This window comes from Vidua chalybeata, chromosome 2 (genome assembly GCF_026979565.1).
Source record: "Vidua chalybeata isolate OUT-0048 chromosome 2, bVidCha1 merged haplotype, whole genome shotgun sequence".
Classification (NCBI taxonomy): domain Eukaryota; kingdom Metazoa; phylum Chordata; class Aves; order Passeriformes; family Viduidae; genus Vidua; species Vidua chalybeata.
Window position 1 is genome coordinate 6,137,196 of NC_071531.1, and position 26,501 is coordinate 6,163,696.

Genomic DNA, 26,501 nt, shown 5'->3' on the forward strand with positions numbered 1-26,501 from the left:
CTGAAGATTATTTTCCTGTTATTCCTCAGTGTATTCAAAATAAGTGTTAAAAATAAGTTCATCTAATTTTCCACATTTGAACTGGGGAATATTTTATTCTGAAAATGTTATAGATCGTCAACCCTTACATTTGGTATTTTATGCAGAAGTGTATCTGAAGATAATAAAGTTTCATCTCTTAGACCAAATGTTTCTGAAATAGCACAGGACTTTCCTTGAGTGGCAGCTGTGTGTTTTTTTGGTTATACGGGGAAAGAAATACTTCTGCCTTCTTGTTAAAGTTCATAGATGGTTTTGTTGCCTGCTCTAATTATCTCAAATGTTCTTTTACTTTTGCTATCTCCACACTGTTTTAGTCTAAGACCCTTATGAAGAAGCTTCTCTCATTTTACAAGCTGATTGCAGTTACCTTTTAGTCACTTGGGTTTTCCACCAGCTCTGCTGGTAAAGACATGTGGCTGGCATGGCACCTTGAAGATCTAGCACTTTTTTCTCTCCCAAGGCAGTACTTTACTGTGATTTTTTTTTTTTTAACACTGAATGTTACTCTCTCTCAAGCTGGTCTCACTGAAATGCTCTTCATTATCACCCTTTTCCTCCCACTCTGATAAATCCATATTATGCTCCTGCTTTGTCAGGCAAGGCTTTCCCTCCCTCTGCCCCTCTTTTAGGCAGCATTATTTTCTGCTGGAGTGTTACCTTAAGGACATTAGCTTTGATGACTTCGGTGGGGCATTCACAAAGGCTGTCCTTAGTCTAGAGGGAGCACTGACTGTGTTTCCTCCCTGGCTAGTGGAAAATGATTGGGTTTTCCAGGGCAATTCTGAGTTTCCAAGTTGGGTTTTTTTTCTGAATTTCCCTCCAGAGAAGTCCACTGACCCCTCCAGCTGCAGCAGGGCTACGTTTGATGGTCATTGGTGAGGAGCTGCATCTCCCTGCCCAAGGGAGCTCAGTGTATCTGGAAAGGAAAAATAAGATAATTGATTGGGAATTGCACCTTTTTGTTATGTTACAGGTTGGCTTAAACTGTGCACACTTGGTACAAAATGTACCCTACAAGTATTTCAGTGCTTGAGCTGTGTTTCCACTTTTAGTGGCTTTTGGAAAGTGCAGAATCCAAACAGCTTAGCTGGAATTTTCTCAGGGTGCCTCTCATTTAGTTGAGCTGCGAATATTTGGTGGCTGGTATTATTTGCTTCATAATATAGTCATTAATTTTCATCACAGTTCTGTAGAACTTGTCCTGTTCTGCCATGAATAAAACTGTGCTTTTTATCTCGCCTGACTTGAAGAGCTTTTTGAGGCTGATACATGGTTAAAATATTATGTGATGCTTTTACAAAGTTGTCACTAATGAATTAATTACAACTCAAGAATTTCAGTTCTTGTAGTGTGTCCCTCTGTTCCTGTTCTGGAAAAAAAATGAGACTTCTATGGAGACAGAGCTGGCTTTGAGACCTTGGAGGCCTTACTCCTCATCCCTTTGGGTGGTTCCAGACTATATTAAATCAAAAGTTAATGTTTACTACTGAGGATATCCATGATGCTTCATAATGCATGGATTTTGGGACCTTTAGAAGTAAAGGGCCTCTCTGGTCTCGGGCAGCTTTTTGTAGAATAAGAAAGGCACTGGACAACAGACAAATTTTTGCTGTGTATTCTTTTGCTTTCTCTTAATTCATTATTTTCTCTTTCTCATCATATTCACTGTCTAATATCATTCAGAAAGTTTGCCTCAAAGGCATAACTTGTGTATTTTAAGCTAAATTCCAAACTCAGATTTGTAATATTTACTTGTACCTCAGGTAATTCAAGTAGAAACCCATTGAGGAAACCTGAATGATTAACTTAATTGCATTTCTCAGTTTTTAATGTAATGGGTTTAATATTTGCACTTCTTGACCTTGCACTTCCTTTACATATTTTTTTTTTGCCACAGTTCTAAATGTATTTTCTTTTTTTCTTTTTTTTTTCTTTTTTTTTTTTATGTTTTCATTTTCTACAACTACTGGGAGGGGATTGAGGGTGACAAAAGGATGTGATGATGTGCAAAGAACCATGGCCTTGTGAGACATAGACTGAAATTGTTTATTTGATGTTAATAACTTACTTAATACTATACCTAAAATCTACATTTGGAAGAAGAATGTGGGGAATTCCTTTAAAAAGTGGCTCAAAGGCAGGAAAGAAAGTTAGCAGTGATTAATTGCTTTATTGCAAAAGGGGAGATTTTTGTATCTCCTCTTGGTTTGAAATGAGTTGCTCTATGTCGAGAAGACTGGCAGAAGACTTTCCTGTCTTACTAAGTTGTGACATCAGGAAATAACTAAATTTACCACGGGGAGTTTACCTAACTAACCACAGCCTTTTACTGATATGTTAACTTTGTCCTTACATACAAATTTTGAAATAAAAATGCCAGTACTTGGTGTGTCACTGATGGGAAGTAGAAGGCAATATTTTGGTCATAATTGGTAGGAGGCAAGACTGACATTCGCATGAATTTTCCTCAATTAGAGAATGAACAGAAAATATTTCATAGAAATTAAATTATTTCTTAAAATTTCTGTCAAGCTGACTTGGCATTTGTAAATGCTTGTGCTTTCCCCACTCGTAATGCTTACTGTCTGAAAGTGGTTTTATTTAAATAAGAAACACATTATTTGTTTAAAGCATGAAATATTTTCTTTAGATTGCTGTCTTCAGCTTTAGCACAGCCCTCAGATTTTTGTTTTCAAGGTCAGAAAGATCCTCATGCTGTCTTTTAAAACATCCTGCATGCCAAAGGACACAGAAATATATTCTGCAATGATTCTGCTGTGTTCAGTGTCTTGCAAAAACTTAAGGGGATGACAGAGAATCCATCACTTAGCCTGCTCCTCTGTTCAAACATATTATCCTTGCTGATAATTCATATAGACTTAAATCCTTAAGTCTCATGTGAAGACACTTTGGTTTTATCCCTTAAATCACCTGAGACTTCTTCTATTTCTTCTCCACTTCTATTTAGCACCTTCTGCATACAGTTCCAATGTCTGTGCATTCTAGTATTGATCTCGCCATGCAGAGAAAGAGCAAGATTGGTGAGCTTGCATCTGTTGGGTGTCTGAGGACTGCCCTAATCCTTCTTTTCCACAGCACTGCCTGCCAGGCACGTGTTGAGAGATTTGTTCAGTGATCCTGCACCTCCAGGAGAGCGGCGTCAGTCCGGGCTGTGGTCCCAGGTTTCAGACATGCCCCAACTTTGTGTGCTCTCAGAGGAGCATGGCCTTGCATTAGCCTTAGAGTTTGCCTTCCCTCTGTGTAATTGGTGTCTGCAGATGGGATTCTGGGGAAATACCAGGCCTAACTGGGGATAAATCTGCTTATATAGGTTGTCTGAGTCTTGTAACACTACTGTAGATCTGATTCTACTGTTTGAGTCTTAAGAGTAAGAAGAGTCCTAAATTGTGTCTTCTATATCTCCTTGCATTTTGTAATTATTTGAAGATGAGTCATGTACATACGCTGGTTTATCATTATGCTTTGCAATTAAGTCAAACTGTACTTTCCTCTTATATAGGGAAAAACTAGAAAAAAATTACTTTTTTTTTTTTCAACAAACTCTAAGACCTCTTGGGAACTCCCCTGTTTCCAGCTTGCCCTTCTGCAATCTGTTTCTGCCTTTCTGACAAGTTAGATTTTACTTTCTTGGCAGATCTTTCTGAAACCTGTGTCTGGTAGTTTGTAGCTAAAGACAGGCAGACTAAACCAGGCTTTCCAAAGCTGCTCCTCTTGTATAAATAGTCTAGTGTGACCCTCTGACTCAGTGTCGTGGATGGTGGCAGTGGCAGGTAAATAGGTCCTGGGGACTCTTAACCGTGCAATGTCCCTAAAGTTGTAGCAGAGCTGCCTGAGAAATTTGGGAGGGGAGAACAAGCAGCATTTCTTTCTTGACAATGAAGTGAAATGTTGGCTTTTCCATGAATAAAGTTGGAACTATTGGTCTGTTTTGGGCAACAAGTGAAGATCATCACAGAGCTGTTTGGCTGCCTTCACATGAGCTTTTTTGTCCATTTGTGTGTTTCAGTAATGGTCATCTTTGCCAACCACCAAGAATTCCTGGTGTGTGGTGGTTCCCTGTAACAAGGTGAGCTGCCAGGAAAAGCACTGTGGAGCTTCAGCCTGAAAACTTTTTTCAAAACATACTCTCTATTCCTGTCCCATATAAACTAGACTTGGGCTGCTCAGCTGCTGAAATCCATATGTGGTCTTACCCAAAGGCTTCTCCAGTGCAGACCCTGGACATGGAATTATCACCCTGTTAACTGCTGCTGTTTTCCCTGCAGTCCCTCTGGTGTCACTCTCTGTATTTTCCTCTGAAAGCACTGTGGCTGCACATGGGTTGTCACCACCAGCATAATTCAGTTTGTGTGGGTCCCTTCCTTGTCCAAGTTGTTGCTGGGGGATACCTGAGGCTGCTTTTGAGTGGAGTGAATTATCCAGGCAGTAATTACCCATTGCTGGACATTGAATTCCCATCCCAAAGGGCAGGTGAGGATTCAGACTGTGTAAGTTCAGAAAGTCTAAAGCTTTGAGAAATCATCCAGGATTTGCACTGGCTGTGTTGTTCTTATGGAATTTGTGCTCCTGGGATATGGAGAGCCCACAGTGCAAATGAAGGGTGTTGCACATCTCACAAGATGTACATGAGGCTGAGAAAGGAGCTGTAACCTCTTGGTGTTTGGCATCTTTTTGGGTGTGGAGCTTTGAGGGGCTGGAGTTTTTGCTCCTCAGCTGGTCCAGTTTGTGAAGTCACCATGAATGCTGGTTCTTGGCAACTGGAGATTCGAATTATAGTGAGAATACCCTGACTCCCTTCTCTGTCCCCCTGTGACATCAAGTTGCCTACCCCTGTAAAACCATTTTTTGGGTGGGTGGGGGAATTCAGAACCCCCACACCAGCATTTGTGCTTTTTCACCCTTTGGAGAAAGGCAGCAGAATGGCCAAGCAAAGAACTGGTCTTGTAGCTGGAAGCTGGGGAGGCACAAGGACCAATGGCCAGCAGAGCATCGTGCAGGGACGTTCAGGTGAGACAGTCCAGAGTGACACTAAAGGTAACCTGATGTAGCTGGGGACCACAGCAGTTCTGTCATGGTGTGCTGGGTCTCCCTCTTATCGTGGGATTTATCTGTGTGCCTGCAGAAGGGCAGGTCATGAGCAAAAGAAAAGGAGAAATTACCTTTCCCAGCAGCTGAAGGATGTGTAGGTTACCCAGCTGAAGAAAAAATTGAATTTCTAGAAGAGAGGGCAATGGAAAAGGATGATAAGACACAGCGGAGTGAGTGTACATGAGCAACTCCTGCAGTGTTAAATTGACTTTGAAATAAAATATATGCCCTTTGAGTTAAGTTACTTTGAGTTTCTGGGACTTAAGTCCCAAAACTTTTAGAACTCAAAACTAAAAATGGAGTGGGAGATGAAAGGTCCAACGTGGTTGTGACTAAGGTGAGGTCCATGTAGAGAAAATTAAGGTCTCTGAAGGCAGAAAACCAGCTGCAGAGAGTTGAATGGATTGCTTCAGGTAACATTCACTAGAATAGACTTAAAAATAATGAACATGTTGATGTTTTTTTGGCAAAATGAAGAGCTTGTTTTGGAGCTGTTTAAATTCGTGGCGGGTGGGAGGGAATAATACTATTGTAAACGTCATGAAAACAGGGGAACAATGTAGATCTGAACTCTTATTCCCAATGGGTTTTTTCTTTTTTGTGTTCCCTGGTACATGCTAAAAATATTTTCAATATCTCAACATCTGCATTGTTATGAAATATGGCACGTCTTTGTTTTGTTTTCAGCTGTGTCATTCTTCCATTACATTTTGTTCCATATGCTCTCTTCAGTTGGGATGTGAAGTTATTTTCTTTAGACAGTTTTAGGCCTAATTGCCTTGACTCCAGAACTGCACTGTGCACCACTTGGAAGAAGTTATTTCTTTTGTTCTGCCTCAAAACAAACCCCAGGCTGTATGTTGGGGAATATGAATTGTGAAAATGTCTTCTGATTGGCAGAGAGGGGCAGAAAATAGGGTAAAAAGAAGGCAGTTATGCCTCTTGAGAGGTAGAAAAACACGAGGCTGAAGAAGGACTGGGTATGCCAATGTATTTGGGATACTTCTGTGTATTAGCACATCTTACCTCCAGTGCAGCCTCGTGTCCCATTCATTTGATTCAGTTGGAGGATGGGATAGATGGATAAGGCAGACCAAGCCTCCAAAGCTCCAAAGCAGAGGAAGATGGTGAATGAAGGTGGGAAGCAGTTCTGATTCATGTGCAATAGAAGCTGCAAAACAGGCAAGAAACAGGGCCAGACTTGCTGCGAGCACAGGAAAGGGAAATATTAAGTCAGACTGGTAATGAGGGCAAGATGGAAGAAGATGAGGGGTAACCACGGGAAGCTTGGATGCTGCTGCTCCCCAGAACGCTGTCTGAAACACAAGATTTCTGGGTTCTGCTTTCTCTCCTAGCCTGGGGCATTGCAAAGTAAGATAGAGTCTGGTTTTGGCTTCTTGGTTGACTCAAGCAACAGCACTGGGTGTTAATGCTGTCACCCTGTCTCTCAGGTGTGCAACTGCCAACAAAGTGACCCAAAAGAAAAAAAAAAGAAGCTTGCCTGGTTTGATTACTTTTTTCTCTCCCCTAAGTCTGAGGAAACTTTGCATGCACACCATGCACTTTTAAAAACTTGCTAAGGTGACAAAGCTTGGCTACCAGAACTGGGAAATGATGAAATCAAAGTTGCACATGTTACTTTAATTCTGTTTTCATGGATGTTTGTGCTGTAGCAAAATCTAAATAAATGGTAACAACTGGAGGTTTGGTTATTGTTGTTGGGGTTTTTTTGTTTGTTTTGTGGTTTTTGTTTGTTTGGGGTTTTTGTTTGTTTGTTGGTTTTGTTTGTTTGTTTTCTGGGAGAAACACACCTGTAATAAAACTGTGGTGTTTATGGGATGAATTAGAGATAGGCAGGTAATGAGATGTTCACAGATATTTCTGAGATGAATTTTTCTGCACAAAGCTGTAACAGCCATTTGCCCTTGGCAATCTTCTCTTCCCAGGGGTTCCTGCCACCTGCCTCTGTATGCAACTCCCCTCTTACTCGTGGCAGCAGCAGCCTCTGGGACTTGCTGCAAACCCCTGGAGGGAGGGGGTTCCTTGCTTTGAACCCTTGTCCAGAGGAGCTGCTGGGCTCTGCAGGCAGCCTTCATTTACAGTTTTGAAGTAGCCAACATCCCACTAATGGTGCGTGCGCCGTACTCGGAGAACATCTCATCTCTGAATCTCTCCTTGTCACAAGAGTGGGAAAGTGTGACTGACAAGGCACAAGGACAGAGAAGGGTCTCCTGGCTGAGGCATCAGGTGGTGTGAGAGGGAGCTGGATTCTGGCATTGCTGCCTGTACCACAGAACTCCTGCCTGAGGCTGTCATTCTGTGGCCAGCTGCTCAAATACTGGTACGTGTCTTGTTTTCTGGATTTCCAAATCAACTCCAGGAGCCACGTGGTCATTCAAAGGCAGTTTTAGATGATTTGCTCTGAGGAATTCAATAAAAGGCACAACCACTATTAAGAAGTAATAGGGAGTGAGGCTTAACTATTGAATAGATTACGTGAGACTGGAAGAATCAGACAGCCTGAGGTCTGGAATGGTCTGGTGTTTGAATTTTCAATTCCAGGTCAAACATAACTTGCTGGGGTTCCCCTCCTCCCCCCCGCCAAGTTTTTATGTTCCCCAGAGTGCAGTGCACTTAAACAGAAGCGATTGGAACAAAAAAGGCAATAGATGTGTCAGTTAATCTATAGCTCTTTTCTATATTAAGTTAGTTTTAAATAGCATTAAAGGCTCAGTTTAGTAAAGCACTTAGTAAGGCATCTAACGGCATATTTGAACTGAGGCCAGCATTGATAAACTTGGATACTGTGTGATAATATATTCTAACAGGAGCACTGCATCCACAATGGTTAATGTGTATGTCCCAAACAGGGCTGTGCTCTTCCTCTGCTCAGATTCAGGGCTGCAATTTAAAGCTGGTTAATTTGTGGGTTTGCTTCACACTTTTCCAGTAAGAATGGGATAAAAATGATTTTTTGTTTCCTTTGAAGTGATGGATTTATAAGCAAAGGATATTCTTTAACTTCCCTAAATATCTGCTGTCTGTCACAGACCTCACTCCCGCTTTGATTCCTTTAACACTTATTTACTTTTCTGGTGGGTATTGGATCATTTGATGTCCCTGTATGAGATCCAGTTACAGAAGGTTTTCTGAAAGAGGGTTCTGAGACTTCAGGAAACAGGAAGGGAAAAAAACAAATATTCTTTAAGTAGACCAGCATTAAAATAATGCTTAATCTTAATTTATGGATAAATATGTAAATTGTGTCTGGAAGGTCACTGTAATGAGAACTTTACAATTTAAAAAAAGACACTATTTGCTAGGTAAAAAAACCCAAACACAAAACCAAACAAAACCACAAAAACATTAAGGCTAAGACTTTCACAACTTCCAGAAGGTAGAATTTTGGACAGTTATCTTCTTAAGAGAAGGGATAAATATTAAAAGTCTCCAAAACACATTAAGTAAGAACAAGAAAAGTAAACTTCTTGCAAGGAATAAGGAATGCAATCAAGGACCTGTCTATGTAAGAGGCACAAGATGTACCTAAAACATTAAGCAGATTTCCGAAGTCTTGTTAAAGTCATGTCAATCTGAACCAGTATAAACAGAAATTAAATTAAAAGACACATTGTTTTAACCTGACAATTAATTGAAAAAATATTGACTTCATTTTGTATTTAATTCCTGAAAAGGTTTTCAAAATTATTTCCTGTGACTTGGGGCAAGAGCACCTTGGCAAAATGTTATTTAAAATGTCATAAATCCTTCATTAGTGTATAGGAAATAATAACAGATTTTTTAAAAGTACATGTTCTTTAGCATTGTGGATTGAGTTATAATTTGAAATTCAAAATAATTCTCAGTGATTCCATTTCCTTTAGGTTTCTCTGTAAATCAAATCAAGAGTAGGAAAATGCCACAGTTTTCTAAATGAGAATGCTGGCTTCTAGAAAATAGCATCTTTTAGATAATAGAAAATTTAACCGAAGTGTTTACATCCAAAACAAAATAGCTGTTATGTGCAAGGATGTGAATATTTGATTATTTTACAGTAAAATGTAATTGCATTTGTTGTTAAGAGACCAGTGAAGTGGATACATTCAGAAAAGCTGTGATTGGAGAGAATGGCATTTCCCATTGTACCCTCATAAAACTAAACGAAGCAAATAATGTTTGGTTTTCATGATGCATTTGATCAACATGTTAAAATGACATTATTTGAATTAGAATTTAATAAAACTGTTACCACCTTCATTTAGGGAAAAAGAAAATGTTGTCTTTTTTGTTGTTGTTGTTGTTATTTGTGATCATCAGTTGAAAGATTGTCTGGAAATTCTCTTACAAATTGAGTGTAACAGCTGATAAAATACAAAATACTGTTTTAGTGTACAATGATAGGGCACTTTGCTGGTTTTAAGTCTTAATTTTGAAGTGCTCTGGTGACAAAATTACTTCTGTTTTCTGTATTTATGCTACTTTTTCAGTGAACACAGCTAAATCATAGGAACTCCTAATTTCAAATTTCCACTCTTTTCTTTAAAAAGAAAACCTTAGTAAATTTAATGTAAGTTACTCATAATTATGTATCTCTTCTAAGCAAAATACCAAAATAGCATAATATATTTTTTTGTCCAGATCTTACTGGAAAGTTATGACATAGCTTTGTTTCTTTTCTATTTCCACATCTGGGCTCTTGTTCTCCTTCTGCATGCACAAAGGTCTAACTCCAATTTACAAAACAACAAAAACGCCCAAATGAATAAACCACAGGCAACAGTGATGTAAAGATTTAATTTTTTTTTAATCAGGAACGTGTTTCTATATTACTATTTTGGCCCATCTGGGTAGTGTATATTTCTCTGGTGTGTAGCCCCAGCTGGGTCATGGTTGTAGAGGAATTTTGTGTGTATGGATATCTGATGCACCCATAAATTAGAATATAAACAAGACTGTGCTTTAACCCAGCACATTTAAAACACTAGGGTAATCTGTAGTCTTTCCTCTCCCTCCTGGGATAATTATTCTATAAATTCTTTTTTACCATAGTTTTCTTCTGTAGCATTTTAGATTCTTAAAAAAAAATCCAAACCAACCTAGCTAGCTGATACGGCCTTAGTGAGTTTCTTTTTTTATTTCTATTTTTTGTTAGCTCTCACAAATGTTTGAATTTTTGTTTGATATATATCCCTTCTGTTTTATATAGATATAGATATAGATAAAAATATGGGAGGGGTTTGTATATATATAAAAAATACAGGCTGTACATATACATAAATAAAAATAAATGGGGATGTATGCATATATATATATAGACACACATATTTTAATTTAATACCTATCCAACTTCCTTTGGTTGTTTCTATTATTGTGATTGAGACAAATGGGTTTTTTTTTTCTTCAAAGGAAGAAAGTTACCTCTCTCAGTTGGTGATTTGTAAATGAAGCTGTCCTGCACATCTAGTTCCACTTCTGGAACTCCCCCTCTAGAGAGCATATGAAGGGAATATCCCTGGGTGATTCATAGGAAAAAATCATGAGTGGGGGTAAGATTTTGATAGAGAAGTTAATGACAAAAGCCCTGTTGACTCCAGTGGGATGAGAGGATTCACAGTAAAACACCAATGGTTTAAATTACTGCTGTTCCCAAACATAGTTTGTGCTGCTTCACCACAGTTCACAGTTCACTATGCAGTTTATGAAAACTAACTCAACTAGTAGCAAAACTCAGCTAAATCTCAAAATTCACTAGTGCTTTTGTTGTCCTTTTTAGGCAGCAACTTAAAATACTGTTAAAAAGGTGTTGAACAAATTCGAGCTTGGTTAGTTTAAAGTGGGTTTTCTTAACACTTTTTTCTCTCGTGCTTTTTACTTCTGTAGAGGAAAAAAATAATTTCTCTTCAGTTCAGATCAAGAGTGATCTCTTCAGTGAGATCAAGAAGTACATTGATAGTCTGCTAAGACTTGAGAACCTTAATGGCATTGCATGATGAGTAGTGAAATAATATAAGGAATTGGTTAAACATTTATGCACATGGCCAAGATCTGCCCTCTGTTCTGTGACTTCTGAGTGCTTAAATGTTGGATTCAAAGTATTTGTGTCTCAGGCCTTGCAGAAGTGGTGCTGCCTTTGTGAACCTGAAGCCAGCTGGTGAGGTGTAGGTGGCACACCTGGTGTTCCCCTATGTGAATTCAGTGAAAAATGGGGCAGGTTTGAAGCAGGACCCTAAAGTTTTGTTGCAAGTTCAATGAATTACAGTGAGATGTCACAACCTTGCCTAAGGAGGGTTTGCTGCATTGCTCTGCAGAAGTGACAGAACTAGAAGACAGCATCTAGAATATCAAAATCACAGATTTGTGGCACCAGAAATACCATACAAAGTAGAGTTAGGATTTTAAAGATTCAGTTTATTTAGAAGATAGGTGCTGATCTTGTTTTGAAAACATAAAGCTACATATTTGGTAGTTTAGAGATCTACCAATTTTGCTAAGAGTTGCCAAGAAGAAGTTGACAGCTTGGACCAAGGATTGATGTGGTTGCTATGTGCAAAAAGCCTAGAACAAACCAGTGGGAAATAATACCAGGGTGGGAAAGTATTGCTATGGTTACAGAGTATTTTCTTTAAAGGAGAGGTGGATAACGCAGCAAGAATCACTGAAACTTAGGTAATAATGTATTATACAAAAGGAAAATGACTGAAAGATAATAACTGTCTTCTGCTCTTAATGGCATTTTGTTAGTTTCCAGCAAAGAGGGATTTAATTAAAATAGAAATAATTTGTGAAAGCTTTGTTAGAAAAGTATCCTTAGCTTTTAATTTTTAAAAGTGAAATGCCAGCACAATACCTTGCTTTTTTTTTTTTTGTCAAGGAGATTAAGACTTCTTTTAAAAATAATAAAAGTGTAATTATACACAAATAATTTGGTTCATATAAACTTTTAAGATAGGCTTTCAGAACATTAAAAAATATGGAAGAACTGAGTTTTGCAAAAGATGTGATATAAAGTGGCTGCAAAATACAATAAAAATTACAATAAGTTATAAAAGCCCACTTTAAGTGGTGCTGTAAATCTGAACTAAAAAAATCATCTGGGAAGCATCCTGATTTCATTTGTAGGTGTCCTGCAGGATTTCATTGTGATCACCTCTGTGGGTTTGAGCCTGAAAATGAGGCAGTAGAGGACCACTGTGCAGCTCAGGGCTGTGTCTGATGGTGTGGGCTGGGCCATCCCCACCTCATGGTGCCCATGAGTGCTCTGCTGGGAAAGGTGGGGCTGGGGTGGGGTGACCCGGGCTGGATTCCAGGTGGCCACCAGAGCCACTCTCTCACTCCCCTCCTCGACTGGACAGGGGAGAGAAATTTTAAAGCAAGGCTCATGAGTTAAGGACAGGGAAGAATCGCTCACCAGTGGCTTCATGAGCAGCCTGGTGGGAGGGACAGGACAGATCTGTGCTCCAGGACCAGGAAAAGGGAAAATGTAAGAAGTGGAGGGGTTTTTTTTTGTTTGTTTGTTTCCTGTGGCTACTGTGCAGTGTTTATCCTTCACTCTGACATCCATGCCTTGGAATGCTGCCTTGTCCAGCTGCTCTTTGAGGCCACCACGGCAGTTCACTGGGGTGTGGTTGATGGAACCAGATGCAGCTCCTGAGCTGTGTAACTGTGCTGAAGGTCTGCACCCGACCATGGCTAATGTGTCAACCTAATTCCTTGTCCAGGGACATGGAGGAGAATTTATCGTGCTGGGGAGTAAAGGATGGAAAGAGAATAAATGGACAATTTCTCTGTGCTCGAGAGCCTGCTCTCCTTCAGAGCATGACTCCACCACACCACATCAATTGTTCATCACATCTCTGCCTTGGGCACAATTTGTTGAAGTTGAGGAGGAGGAATTAAATTGTCAGTTGAAATATGTTCAGCTGTTTGTGACTGTTTTGTGTTGTTTCAGTGCCGTTTTGCCTGTACTGTGGATAGGGATTTGTGACTTGGAGGTGAGGCAACAGCCTTTTACTTTGCTCTTGACAAGTGGAATTAAACATGGAAATAACCTGCTGTACATAGCAGTGCAGACCCTGGCTATTAAAACTGAGATCAAAGACCCTCTTCAAGTTAATTTTGTAGCTTTTTCCAGCAAATTCTTGGCTTTTTTGCAGTGGACACATAAGACAGACTGTAGAGTACAGAGCAGGGCAGGAATAGTCCTGTTGGGGACTGATTATACCAGGACTGGACTTCTTCTGTATAAAAACACTGAGACAAGGGTTCTGACAAGTCCAGAACAAAGATCTGAGATGGGGGAGAAGCAAGGGAAATAAGGTCAGCAGGGGAGATGGGGAATGGCCATTTTGTCAGGAAAACAGGGAATTTAAGAAAGAAATTGTAAGAGAGAAAGGAGAACTAGACTAGATGCTGGAAATGAGAAGCTGGGACCAGTGGGAAAGCAGGATAACGATGAGGGCCAGTGCTTGGAAGATTTAGAGTGGATGAAGTCCTGGAAGGAAAAAAATGATGAGTATAGGAGCAGAAAATGTCAAGGCTGAGGAAATAGGTCAAAAGTTGTGTGCAACTCAGGTGCACTGCTCCTTGCAGTGTAGAGCCAAAGATTTCTGAGCAGAGCTTCCTTTCTTTTCCTAGATGTCTTGTGTAGCTGACCCACTGTCAAAAAGGTGGCTTGCATGGATGAGAGCATTTCAGTGCTGTAATTATTCCCTCCATTAGTACAAATGACAGAGACAAATGTAGTGTGGATTCAGCTGTTCCACATTGGGCCATTTCCCTGTGAGCATTTGTTCTACATTTTTTCCCTGGGGTTTAAAAAAATATACTGAATAAAAACACATTGCATAATAAGGTAGTAAAATAATAAGGTAGGTGCTAAAGATTATCCAAAGTTGGAATTAATTTTTCCTATGCTGTCTTAGCTCACTGTAGGTCTGATTATTTAGCCATGTTAGAGGCTCTAATTATGTGTTCACATGATGTTTATTCTACAGGACTTCCTTCTTGCACTCACTAGCTCAGGTGAATTTGCATGGGGGTACATCAAAATTTGACAGCTATGGATTCTGAAAGATGTGTTGTGAAGGAGAGAGGTTTGCAAAGCAAGGACAACTCCCTTAAGGACAGCTGAGGGCTGCCCAGGGACTCTCCCAGAGGTCTGTGAGACAGTCCAGTCCCTCACCACTGCTGGAAAGCTGTTCTCCCTACTCCTTTATCCCATTTTCAGAGCATCTGACTGCTTGATTGTTGGCATTGCTGAACAGCCTCCTGTCCATCTGTGAGGTCAGTGACAGCTGTGTTCTGAAGGTCTCTGGCTCCTGGCTGGAGACACCTTACTCAGACATGGTTGCCCCCAGCCCAGATCTATGGCAGGGTTTGGCTGTGGGCATGGCTGGGGTACTTTGGAAGCAGCTGAACCATTTCAGTACAGCTCAGCCTGTGGTGGTCACCTGGCACCATTTCTCATTTTCTTTGCTATAGCTTAACCTGGATGACCACAGTCATCCAAGCCTTGCTCTCTTTACACCTCAATTCCCCAGGTGTGAAATTAAAATAGTTCTTCTCCCTTTTTTTCATAGGTAGGTGGTGCTTACAAATATTATGGAATTCATTTTCCCAGTATCCATATGGTGGTGATAAACCAATGAAGAAATTTGCAGTCTCAAAGCTGGAGTTAAATAGGAGATGGCAGGAAAGTCTGTGGCCATCTGCTGAATGGCAGAGTGAACTGGAATATACCTTTGCTTGTTGAGCAAACAGCCAATGATCTTGTGCACTGACTGGGATGTTCAAGAAAAAAAAAAAAGAAATCTAGGTTTTGAATAATAACTGAGGATTTTTATTGTGATGTGTGCACACACAAAGAAAGATGGATTTACAGGTGCTCAAGGGTCCTTCAGTCTGGCCCCATCTGCCTTTTGCTCAACTTCACACTGTTTAAGATACCTTTTTGTGCATCATACATCTTTAGAAGCACTAATGCTTTACAGATCTGTGTGCCTTTTTACCTCCTTAATGTTTCTGTAAAAGCATTAAGGAGCCGGGAATACTAATTCAGCAATAAAGTTTTCCAAAGATAAGTAGTTAAGAAGAGTTCTAAAAAGCTGGTCACTTGGCAAGCCCACATGTGCCTCCATCTGGCTCACAACCTGAAAGACAGAAATTCAGAAACTCATTGAGATAATTTCTTTCAAAATCACGGCTTTCAGTCCTATTGTTTAGGTGCAATGGACATTATATTTAAGTACTTGCAAAAGCAAATTTAACATTCCTTAGGACTTGAAAACTCCTCTTCTTTCTCACTGTCCTGTTCTTGCTCTCCACTCTTCCTTGAAATCTGACATTCATTCAGTTTGCCAAGGTCTCCTCCTTTCTTTTGTTTTCCCATGGTTCTCAAATTAAATAAGACTTGATTTAAATAATGACATGCTGTAGAAAAGAATTAGGCTTCTAGCCATAAAAACTGGGAGTAAGCTATTTGAATTTTAATTAATACTTCACATTTGTACAGGATAAATTTTTGAAATAAGCTGTTGAAACTTTTTAAACTGGAAGAAAATAATGACAGTTTCTCAGAGACCAGAGAACTTCAACTCTCATTTCTTCTCTATTTAAAATTTAAAAAAAACCAAACCAAACTTAACCTTTTTTGATATTATGTAGCATACTTAAACTTTTTGATACATCATCAGTGAAAGCAAGTGCAGTTCTTGTTGATGAATGTCACTGCTTATTAACTATAGCACTAATTGTCTATAAAACAGCTTGGTAGAACAAAACAGAGACCAGGCTGCTGATCACTGATCATCAGTCCTGTTTGTGCTGATATAAATAACAATGAATGGGAGGCCTTGAAATTTTCCTCCTTCCTTTCTACTAGGAATCACTGCAGGACTCTTCATTTTGAGTGTAATCATTGCTTGAGATGATGTAACAAGATACAAGTATGCTGAAAAATACTAAGCAGATGTTTCTATAGACACATGCAATAAATATTCTTCTTGGTTTTGTGTACATGGGACAAAAATTCACTTGTACAGGAGCAGTCCAGGTATGAGAGAGCTGTTACAGTCCTCTTGTTTGTGTGCCTACATCCAGCACAGTGAGATTATTCACAGCATGTCACATTGTAGCCGTTGAGTCCCAAAAGGGGGTTTTAAAGGTGTCCATTCACAGCGAAATCCCCAAATTAATATCGTGTATCGAACAAAAGATGTCAGCACCAAAGCCTGAAACTGCAGCACCTGAAAATACTGCAGCAGAAATGAGAGTAATTATTGGTGCTTTATTGGCCTCTCTAAGGAAGCTGAATAAATGTCAATATTCTTAAAGTGGTGCTGGTCCCTGAGGAGCCACTTCAGAGCTACAATAGCCCTGCACCTTTCTGAGCCAAGTGATTGAGTTCATATTTTTCTTAGAAATGTTCTGGAGAGGCTTTTAATTGTTTTCAGAAGTGTATTAATAGCAAAGAAGAAATATTTTAAGATGTTTTTCCTTTTTTTTTCTTTTTTTTTTTCCTAAATTAGAAAGATCATGGGTCTGTAAATATTTCAGAGTATAAAACTGGATTTGGAAATATGGAAGTCACCGGAAAAGATGTGAGGAAAATCCAAGCCCTGGCAAAGTGATGATTTTTGTGGGACAGAATGTATGAAATTTCATTGGGAATATGAGGCAGTGTCTGTTCTGTTTTGCCTGTTTTTTTTTTTTTTTTTTTTTTTTTTTTTTTTTTTTTGTGCTGCCAATGTCTGAGGGGTTCTCAGTGAACTTTGTGCTGTAAGAAAAATCACTTGCTCTCCTATTTTGGAAACAAACCAGTTTGTTTCCCTTTTTATGCTGTGGTAAGGTGGCCTAGATTTGCCTCTGTGTCTTGTTGAATTATATTTAGTTTCTGGTTTATGTCTGAGCATAATTGCTCTTACTTTGGGACAGGCAACGTATACATTTATGTGATAAAGAGATTTAGGGTCTTGGACACACATCTTGCTCAAAGGATTCAAATATGAACATGAAAAGGAGTCACGTTGTAATTTGGGGTGCTTAGGGTGGCTTTTGGTGCCTACACATCATTGTTCAGTGCTCTTTGAGGTGCTGCAGTGAGTCCCAGGCCTTTGCATGGGGTGTGCAGCCCTGGGGCAGATCCTGAGCCCTCTGGAGTTTGGAGAGCTGGCTGCAGGAGGTCACGGGAGAGATGGCACCAGAAAACTGGACTGGAAGAACTGAATTGCACCTGTGAAATCTGAAGAGAATTTGTGGTTACTGTGTTTGTGTCAGACAAGCTGTTTGTTTGGTAGCTACCCCTTTGGCAATAGATTGTCTGATAAGAAGCCCCAAAAGAAAACATTTTCTGCTGTCCTTCCTATGACAGTTTGACATTTCAGAGACTGCAGTGGGACTCTACCAGTTCATCAAATTCAGAGAGCTTTTGCTGCTTTAGTTCTGTTGGAAAACACCATGAGAACATCCTGCAAACAAATACCTCAGCAACTTTACTACTTTTAATTATGGAAATGTTTTACATATATTTCCTTTCTAAGTTTTCTGTTCTAAGCCCACTCTCTCAAAATGCTGGAAAACTGTGGAAGAGGCAGAAAATGTCAAGGTAACAGAAATGAACTGTCACTAAAATCTTACCTTTTTTACTCCAGGGAATACCTGGTATTTGAGAGAAAGGAAAAGAATAGTGAGGCTGAAGGATTCCTTGTCAGGCAGGGGAGGGAAGGGAAGGAAAACAAAACCTGTTTCAGGAAGCCCAGCCTGTATCTGAAAGTACAGAAATAATGGTGTCAATGAAAGCAGTGTGCACCTTAGTCCAAATATGCAACTTTTCCTTTCCTGGAGGACCTACAGAGGTAAGCACAAATCCTGCCCCTGGGCAGGAACAGTCCTGTGCCATCCAGGGATAACCAGCTGGAAAGCAGCTCTCCAGAAAAGGCCCAGGGGGACTGGTGGACACCAAGCTGAGCAGAAGCCAGCAGTGTGCCCTTGCCTTGAAAAGGACTGATTGCACCCTGGGCTGTGTTAGGAGGAGTGCTGCCCAGCAGGTGAAGGAAGAGGATCCCTGGGTGATCCTGAGGTGATCCTTCCTCTCTGCTCAGCCCTGATGATCTGCAGTGTTGGGTCCTGTTTTGGACTCTCCAGTAAGGGAGAGATGGAGCTACTAGGGACTTCCCTTGAAGGGACACAGAAATGATGAAAGGTCTGGAGCATCTCACCTGTGAGCAAAGGCTGAGAGAGCTGGGACTGTTGTGCCTGGAGAAAAGAAGGCTTTGAGGGAGGAGCATAAACGTGTTCAAATACCTGAAGGGGCATTGCAAAGCAGACAGAGCCAGGCTCTTCTCAGCGTTGCACAGTGACAGGAACAGAGACACTGGCCCCAAGCTGAGGCACAGGAGGCTCCATCTGAACATTAGGAATCACTTTTTCACTGTGAGGGTGGCAGAGCGCTGGCACAGGTTGCCCAGAGAGGTTGTAGAGTCTCTGTCCTTGGAGGTGTTCAAAAGGTCTCTGAAGGTGGCCCTGGGCAATGGTCTGTAGGTGCCCCTGTTTGAGCACAGGGGTTGGACCAGATGACCTCCAGAGGTTTTTTCCAACCTAAACTCTTTTGTGATCTTGTAGATGTGCTGACATGCCTCCTTCAAGGTATTTCTTTACCATAAAGAAGGTGGAAATTACCTTCACTAGTCTTCCATCTGCATCTGTTTATTTAGCCCTCAAAATGTTCTCTAAAAGTTGTTTTTTGATTTATAAAATTTATTTATACTAATGCCTAAAAAATGGGTTTTTTTATTTTAGAAGGCTTAGGTAATAAGTTCTGCTCCTCTGTAGCACTGAAAGGTCTGTGAGTAGTTCACTGCTGATACAAGGAAACAACAGTGTGGTAATGTGGAACATAAATTCACTCACTGGAGGTAAAACAAATATCAAAACTCTCTAAACATATCTAAGCTCCTAGATATAAATTTGTCTACATTATCTGACCACACTTCTGGCATACTGAGATCAGATGGGTTATTCTTAAATAGCTGAACACTTCTTTCACCTGTGATTTCATATTATTTTTTCTTTTGTACATGATTGTCACCTTATCATTACACTGATATATGTAATTCCATTCATTCTTGCTTGCAGCCATAATGTAGTTTTGAGACAGTTGTTCATACTGAACAACGCACCAATCTGATTGTTACTACTCTACAAGTCTCTCCTGTCTCTTTCCATTCCCTCTCCCTCCTGTCCAATTAGCAAAATGCTGATTCAGTTCCTTTCACTTGGAAATTTTCTCTGATTACAGACATGATGACTTTTTGTTTTCTTTTCTTCCTTTTTTTTTTTTTTTTCCCCACCTACTTCCAAGTAGAAGTAGTGGTGATCTTTCTCATTGTTTTCTCTGAAGTAATTTATTTGATGCTATTTGTTCTCTGGAACACTTGTGTTTAGGTAGTGACTCAGTAGTCTGCATGCCCTGGTGGAGGTTGCTGGTTTGGTGGACACACTCATACTGGTTTATGTCAACACAGAATTTCTCCTGTAATGTTGACTCAAGATAAATATTTTGAAGGAGATAAACTTGAAGTGTTCATAGCATTTCTTTCTTTAATTGGTTTCTTGGGTTTTTTTGGTGCAATTTTTAAAGAGACAACTTCTTCCATCTTTGGAAGAGTTATCATAAACATTTTGTGGGATTTCCTCCTCTTTCTTCCTGCTACAAGTTATCAAACCTTTAATGGTCATTTGTACTGAAATAGTCTATCAGTTACAATAAACCTGCTTGCTGTGAGCTGGGCTATATTAATTATATCTAACAACAAATTATGGGAGTTTTTAATATTTGTTTTGCAGTTCAGTTCTACTCACAGTTCCTTGGGGACTGAAGACTAAAAATATGTTTAACTGTACAGATTGTTCTAGCTGTTAAAGAGCATTTCCTTATTCCTGTAAGGACTTGCTGTGGGAGCAGCTCTGAGTTGACTGAAGGGCAAATTTTTTTGGCAGAATGAAAGTCATCCATCTAATACAGGATCAAAAGAGCATCTCTCTCAAATAGATGCTATTGAAATTTTTTAAAAAGTGAAAAAAACCCTAGAAATTGGAAAGTCACAATCAAAGCATTGCTTACCAATGCTCTGCAAAGAAGCCAACTGGTTTAAAATAAAAAGCCCAGGAGCATTAGTGTTGACCAGTGACAGTGTCTGATTTTGCAATGTAACACTTCATGTTTTCGTTCCATCCACGATGCCTTGGGGCCATGTTTTTGTATCTCAGTATTAATGGGCTTGCTGCCACATAATTGGTGAACTTGTTGCAATGAGAGCCTTGGAATAAGAATTGTGTTTGAGTTCTTCCCAATAGTGTGAGAGAGTAGGACACCTAGAAAGTGACCCATGTAAGTAAAGATATTTAGGATGGCTTTTGCTCGGCATGATGGAATGCTGTCCCATTGGCAAAATGTCTTAGAGATGCAATTTCTTCAATTTTGAGAACTGGATGTTGGTTCAAATGAAATCTGAGAAGCTTATTAATGTTAGTGTACCAATTTTGAATATCTTGGAAAGTTTGAAAGTGTATGTTAGAAATAAATCTCTTTCCATGCACTCTACGTGTGTTTCGTGCAGCAGATAAAGGAAACATAAGCAGATGCTACTCTAGGCCAAATTCCTTTAACTATGTTATTCAAAACTTAAGTTTGCACATAATTCTGGTGTATTGTGGGGTTAGTGGTTCAGAATTTTCCTCTATCCCTGCAGAAAATGCCTGTGCACCACTGTTCATTTGATTAGGTTAAAACCTGCAGGACTGTTGAACTTTTTGATGCTTGTTAGCATAAAGCAAGGAAGTTGCTCTTTTCAGTGGGCACAGGACTGGTAACCAGGAGATGAAGCTCTATTCTTGCCTCAGTCTCCAAGCCTTCCTGTGTGACCTGGAGAAAATAATTTAGTCTTCTTGAGGCCTTATAAACAGGAGGAAAGTTCTGAAAGTCCTCAGTAATGGGGATTTTTAATTCCTGAGCATTTTCATGATGCCTTGGGATCCTGAAAAGGAAGGTACCAGATAAAGGCAAAGAACTGATTGCCTTTATTTTTGCAGAGAATATTTGTCAATGTTCTTCCTTTTCGAGATTCAAAAGCACAATTTGGAAAAGCCTTCAAGTCTGAAGTCTCATTTCCTTAATATATCCATCATCCAACATAAACACTTTTTCCCCCCCCCCCTCTCTCTGGCTCAATTTTTAGCTTTTATTTCTTACTCCTCAGGAAAGTCTCCTACAAGTGATCTGCATGTTTCTGCTGATTACTACTTGATGCCATTTTAGAAAAATGTAGCATAATTAAGTAGTAAGAGGAACTGGGCAGTAAAAGGGGTAGCTTTTGGACAATTCATTAAATACTCGGTGCCTTTTAATGGTAGGGTACTTCCTTTGCTCATGAATTATTCATTTTAATGCTTTTGTTATAATGGCGACAGTGTTCAGTCTCTGAGGCAGTTCTGGACAGCATTCCTCTGCTGAAATACTGCACAGCAGCAGCTACCATTTATTTTATAAACTAATGCATCTAAGTCAATAATACAGTGAGTAAATGTATTTTCAAAATCGAGAACATGAGAAAAGAGGACAGATAGCAATATTGTAACTAAGGGGATCTGTTTTGCTGAAGGGTTCGGTTTGTTTACTTTTCTGGGAACTATTTAGGGATGTAACTTAAAATAAATATTTTTACAGATTATTGTGTTTAGTATTAGATTAAAATTATGTCTATAATGAAAACAGACATTAGTGTCTCTGCTTTATACAGCATTGTGCAATAAAAGGCAGTTTAAAAACCCTCACTGTACATAAACACATCGAGTTTTTCTTAAAACTAATGTTTAAAGGTCTCTTTGAAACAGTTTTTTAAGATGAAACATAACACAACCACACAACCCACATAGAAAATGCATCTGAGTCATGTGTGTAGAGAAATAAAAGTTTCTTTGTGGTATCTAGTATCAGTCTTTCATTAAAGCATGGACTTTCCTGAAGAGAAATTCCAGTGCAGGCGCTTGAGGGCTCTCCCCATCTTCCCCCCGCCTCCCTACACTTCCCTGACTCTGGGTTAAGCCCCTGGGTCTTGGCAGGGTGTGTTAGGGATAGTCCCATGAGGAGCAGGGAATTTGGGGCTGGGAGCAGGGAATTCGGGGCTGGGAGCAGGGAATTCGGGGCTGAGAGCCGGGAATTTGGAGCTGAGAGCAGGGAATTCGGGGCTGGGAGCAGGGAATTCGGGGCTGGGAGCAGGGAATTTGAGGCTGGGGGCTCCGTGGTGCTGTTCCCAGTGGACACAAACGCGTGCTCCTCGCAGCGCTGTCCCTCTCTGATGTGATTTTAGAAGCGCTGTTTTCTCCCAAGCCGTGTCCTCGCTCCTAAAATGCCTTCAAGCGAGAGATAAGTGCGTGTGGGGGACGGAAGCAGTGAGCAGATAGATGAGTGATTAGGTCATTGGGATGAGAACGGAGGGGGTTTTTTTACGCCGAGCTCCCTTCTCGTTTCTTGCTGATCAGATTCCCTGCGAACACGGAGGGCTGAAACTGCGTAAGTAGAGGAAACAAAACTCCATAGATGGATAAAGCTGCAGAGCTGTTAAGGAGCAGCGAAGAAGAGAGAAGTCTGAACTGAAAGTGTATGTGGTTTCGGGGAATCTGAATCATGCAGTATTACTTTCACTTTTTCTAGGCTTGTATTTCCTACGAACAAACCATTGGGGAGATAGAAGTTCTGATTTAGATAATGTCTTGCAGTCTTTGGGATAACACATCCTGCTGGAGGGGGAGTCCTTTTGGCAAGGGTCGGGCTGCGTGAGCGGAGAGCTTTCCCCGCTGCCCACGTCCACATTGTTCCTGCTGGGAATGCCAACTTTGGGCCTTTTCCTGCGGATTTTTCATACATTTAGGTGACCACCCCATGTAAAATGGAAGCACCAATAGGAACCCCTCCTTTCCTTTTTCCTGTAGCTGTGCTCAGACCATTCTCTGTTAGCATGGTAGTGGTACAAAGTGTGTGGTCTTTCAGCTCTGACTAATGCATTTTGTGCTGTGTGACTGAAAATGTCTCGTAGTCTGCCAGGGCTGACTGAGGGTTGTGGAATGTGGTGCCTTTTCTCCGTTTTTCTCTGATTTATTTTTTTCTTCCTTTTTTTTTTTTTTTTTTTTTTTTTTTTTTTTTTTCCCCTCCAGTACAAATGTGTAGGCAGCCTGTTGAGAAACCTCGGGATGCAGGGGAAATGCTTGTGCGTTGTGGAATGCGGCTTCCCCTGGGAGACCCCAGCCAGGCGGGCAGTGAATGAGCAAAGTGGAAGAATGAGAAAGGGAGGAGGTCGGAGGCAGGGACAGATAGGAAAGAGTGAGTGAGGAGGAAGGAAGGAGGTGGAAACAGAGGGGCCCATTTCCCTTTTTTCTGAAGCAATGACAGCTGGTTCTGTCCTGCCTCACATGACAAAGTGCTGTGGAGAGGAGCATTAAAGCTGGAAGCCAGTGAGCAAGGGTGGTCAGCTGATTATATTTTAATTTCTTTCCAGGCTTTAGTCAGGTGATCCCTGATGAGTAGCCAGCCCACCAAGAAGGGACTTGAGCACACAGGTAAGAGAGAAGCTGTGTACTCTTACATGCAACTGGGGGGTCCGGGGAAGAAGGTAAACAGCTCTAAAACTGTTTGAATAGTTAAAAAAAATCTCACTTGCTTGGATGTGTAACACTGTGATTGTCTCTTTCAGTGCTGCTACTTCTGCTATTCAGCCTTGTTCTCGATTTTTTTAATCTGTCTTTAATTAGAAGCTTTATTGAAAAAAAAAATCCAATTGTGTGGTGTTAAATATAGACCTGGGTATTGCATGAATATTGCATTTTGTTACTTTTTGAATAAAATAACTTTCAATAATGCAAGTGTGTCAAACTCATATTTAGAGGGGAATTCCCAAATACTTGAGCTATGAGTCACAAAAAGTTAAAGGACCAGTACAACAGTTCAGAATAAAAACTCCGTTCTGCCTTGGGTGGCTGCTTTTGTACACATTGGTAGTAAAATATGTCTTCAAAAAAACCCCAAAGATTCACAAAGCTGAAGCTCTTTAAACTCTGCTGACCATAACCAAAAAATGGGTGGGAGAGATGAAACAGATGACTGGGGAGGAGAATTGTGCTCTTGGTTTCATGCATCTGTTCTTTCATTGTGTCTAACAACCTGGTGAATGAGTCTTCTTATGTGCAGAGGATGCTTCAAAGAGCTCTGGCTCCTTAATTCCTGTTACATAATGTCTTAGCAAGAAAACAGACTGAAAACCAGTAATAAGTGCACTTACTATAAATGAAAGAGTACAGAATAAAAATGCCTGGTGGGTGTGACAGATAAAAGTGGGGTTTAACTGGTTTTATGTGTGGCTACTGTGCCACACTCTCTTCTCTTTAAACATAACTGGGCAAAATTTTCTTCCTTACTGTTGTTTTTCCTTACTAGAAGAGCTCAGATACTCTCTGAAGTTCTGAATTATTCCTGTTTAAAGATGTGTTCAGAGTTTTTTAAGATGAAAAAGGTAGGCAAGTGTTCCCAGCTCCCACCTGCAGCTCTGAAAAACTCCTTGAGGTCTAGGGTTGAAAACTTTATTTTCAAAATGTGTCATACAAATTTCCACATTTTACTGGTGGCATTGCTCCTGCTCTCTAATTTGCAGTATTTAAATAAAATCTATTTGAGCCATACCTTTTTCTAAGAGGCTGGTGCTATACACAAGAATAATAAAGATGGGTGACATTCCAATTCTTTGTTTAATTTCATGATGTTTCTCTTTTTCTCATTGTTAAAAAGTCTCTGCTTGTGACAAGCTGGCTGTGGGATGTTGGTATTGTCTTGTAACAACAACTGCTTCTTAGATGCTCAGATATCCTGAAATTTGATCTGGAGGAGACCCTGGAATGGGGTTGTGGGATAGTTGGAGGAGCATTCTGTTGGCTTCATGGACCTTTATTGTGTGCAGGTTTGAGGAAAAACCCATGTTTGAGTGGAAATCTGAGAGGGTAATTATAAAAGCATGGGAAGCATCAGAGAGGTTGAGGGTAACAGTGGATTTACAGCACGGGATAAGAGATATGAAGTTGGATTTTGCACTTATCATGGCACAGAGAGCGCTCTTCAGTTTCAAATAATCCTTGGCAATAGTTCTCCACTGAAGGTTTTCGAGTCGTGCTTTTCCCTTTCTGTGGGATGGGAGGAGGAGAGGTTTCATGAGGTGAGGAAAGCTTGGTGGAGTGAAACAATGTCAGGCAATAATGGTTCTGGAAAGCAGGGACTGCTCTGAAGTGGCTCCTCTGCTTGCCATGAGGGCCAACAATGAGGCACTTGGTGTTCAGTGCCCCCCTTCCCCATAAGAACTGGGAATTGCATGGGCTTGGGAGTCCAGAAAATCAGGCAATAGCCCTAAAATCATCCCAAGTTCCTGCAAGCCTTACACATTGGCTTCATCTTAAGCAAAGTGATCTTTTATGAATGGATGCAAATCTTCTTAAGCTCCTTGCAGTTGTCCTTAGGGGAATTCCTGGCAGGTGGGCTTGTCCAGGCTGCAGCTGCAGAAATGCTGCCAGGGCACACCAGGGGTTCATGTCCTCACTCAGGGCTGTTGCTGTGGAGTGGAAGAGGGTCAGACACGTGGAACTGGAATGGGTAAAACTTTCAGAGAGTATAAGAGTATTCATTTTTTTTTTTGTTTGTTTTTTTTTTTTTTTTTTTTGTTTGCTTGGTTGGTTGGTTGGGTTTTTTTGTTTTTTGGGTTTTTTTTGTCTTGTTGCCGTTTTGGTTTTTGGGTTTTGCTTCCTTTATTTTATGATGTTTAACCTATTGATTATCTGTGACCACTAGCATCTTTAATAATGTAGACTGTCTAGTTCAAATATATCTCAGAGACAGGAAATGTTTTGGTTTCAGGTCTATTTCTGCCTTTTCATTCGTATTCTTAATATGTTTGCATCTGAAGGGAGGGATTTTTTTGAAATATTTCAAGTGCAGTTCCTAGATTTCCACTTATTGACATGAGAATATCTCTTTCACATAACTTCTCATTGTGATCACTTTAGGTCATGCTTATTTAACCCTGGCAATGCCTAATGATCATGATTGCCCTGAAGATCAGTAGGAAAAAATAAATAACTTGCCCTGCAAATAAGGAACTGATTCTGTGTATATGGCATTATAAAGGATAACATCTGCAGCATTTAATTTTCCTTAGAGCAGTAGAAGAAGAATTAAGAGTTCAACAGCTGTACTGAGTAAACTTGCAAGAACATGAGCTCTTAACACCTTTAAATACAGAGATTCTTACTTTCATAAATAA

General features: G+C 40.2%; 1 long non-coding RNA gene across 2 annotated transcripts in view; it reads left to right on the forward strand.

Annotated features, from left to right (window-relative positions):
• LOC128784622 (uncharacterized) overlaps positions 1 to 24,058 on the forward strand; it is a 36,352-nt gene extending 12,294 nt beyond the window's left edge. The window contains exons 3-4 of one of the 2 annotated variants that reach the window (XR_008429557.1): positions 23,700 to 23,760; positions 23,895 to 24,058. This is a non-coding gene — a long non-coding RNA (uncharacterized LOC128784622). Of the gene's footprint in view, positions 1 to 23,699 lie in introns of both variants that reach the window. The other variant, XR_008429556.1, reaches the window with a different exon arrangement.
• The last annotated feature ends 2,443 nt before the right edge of the window (positions 24,059 to 26,501 follow it).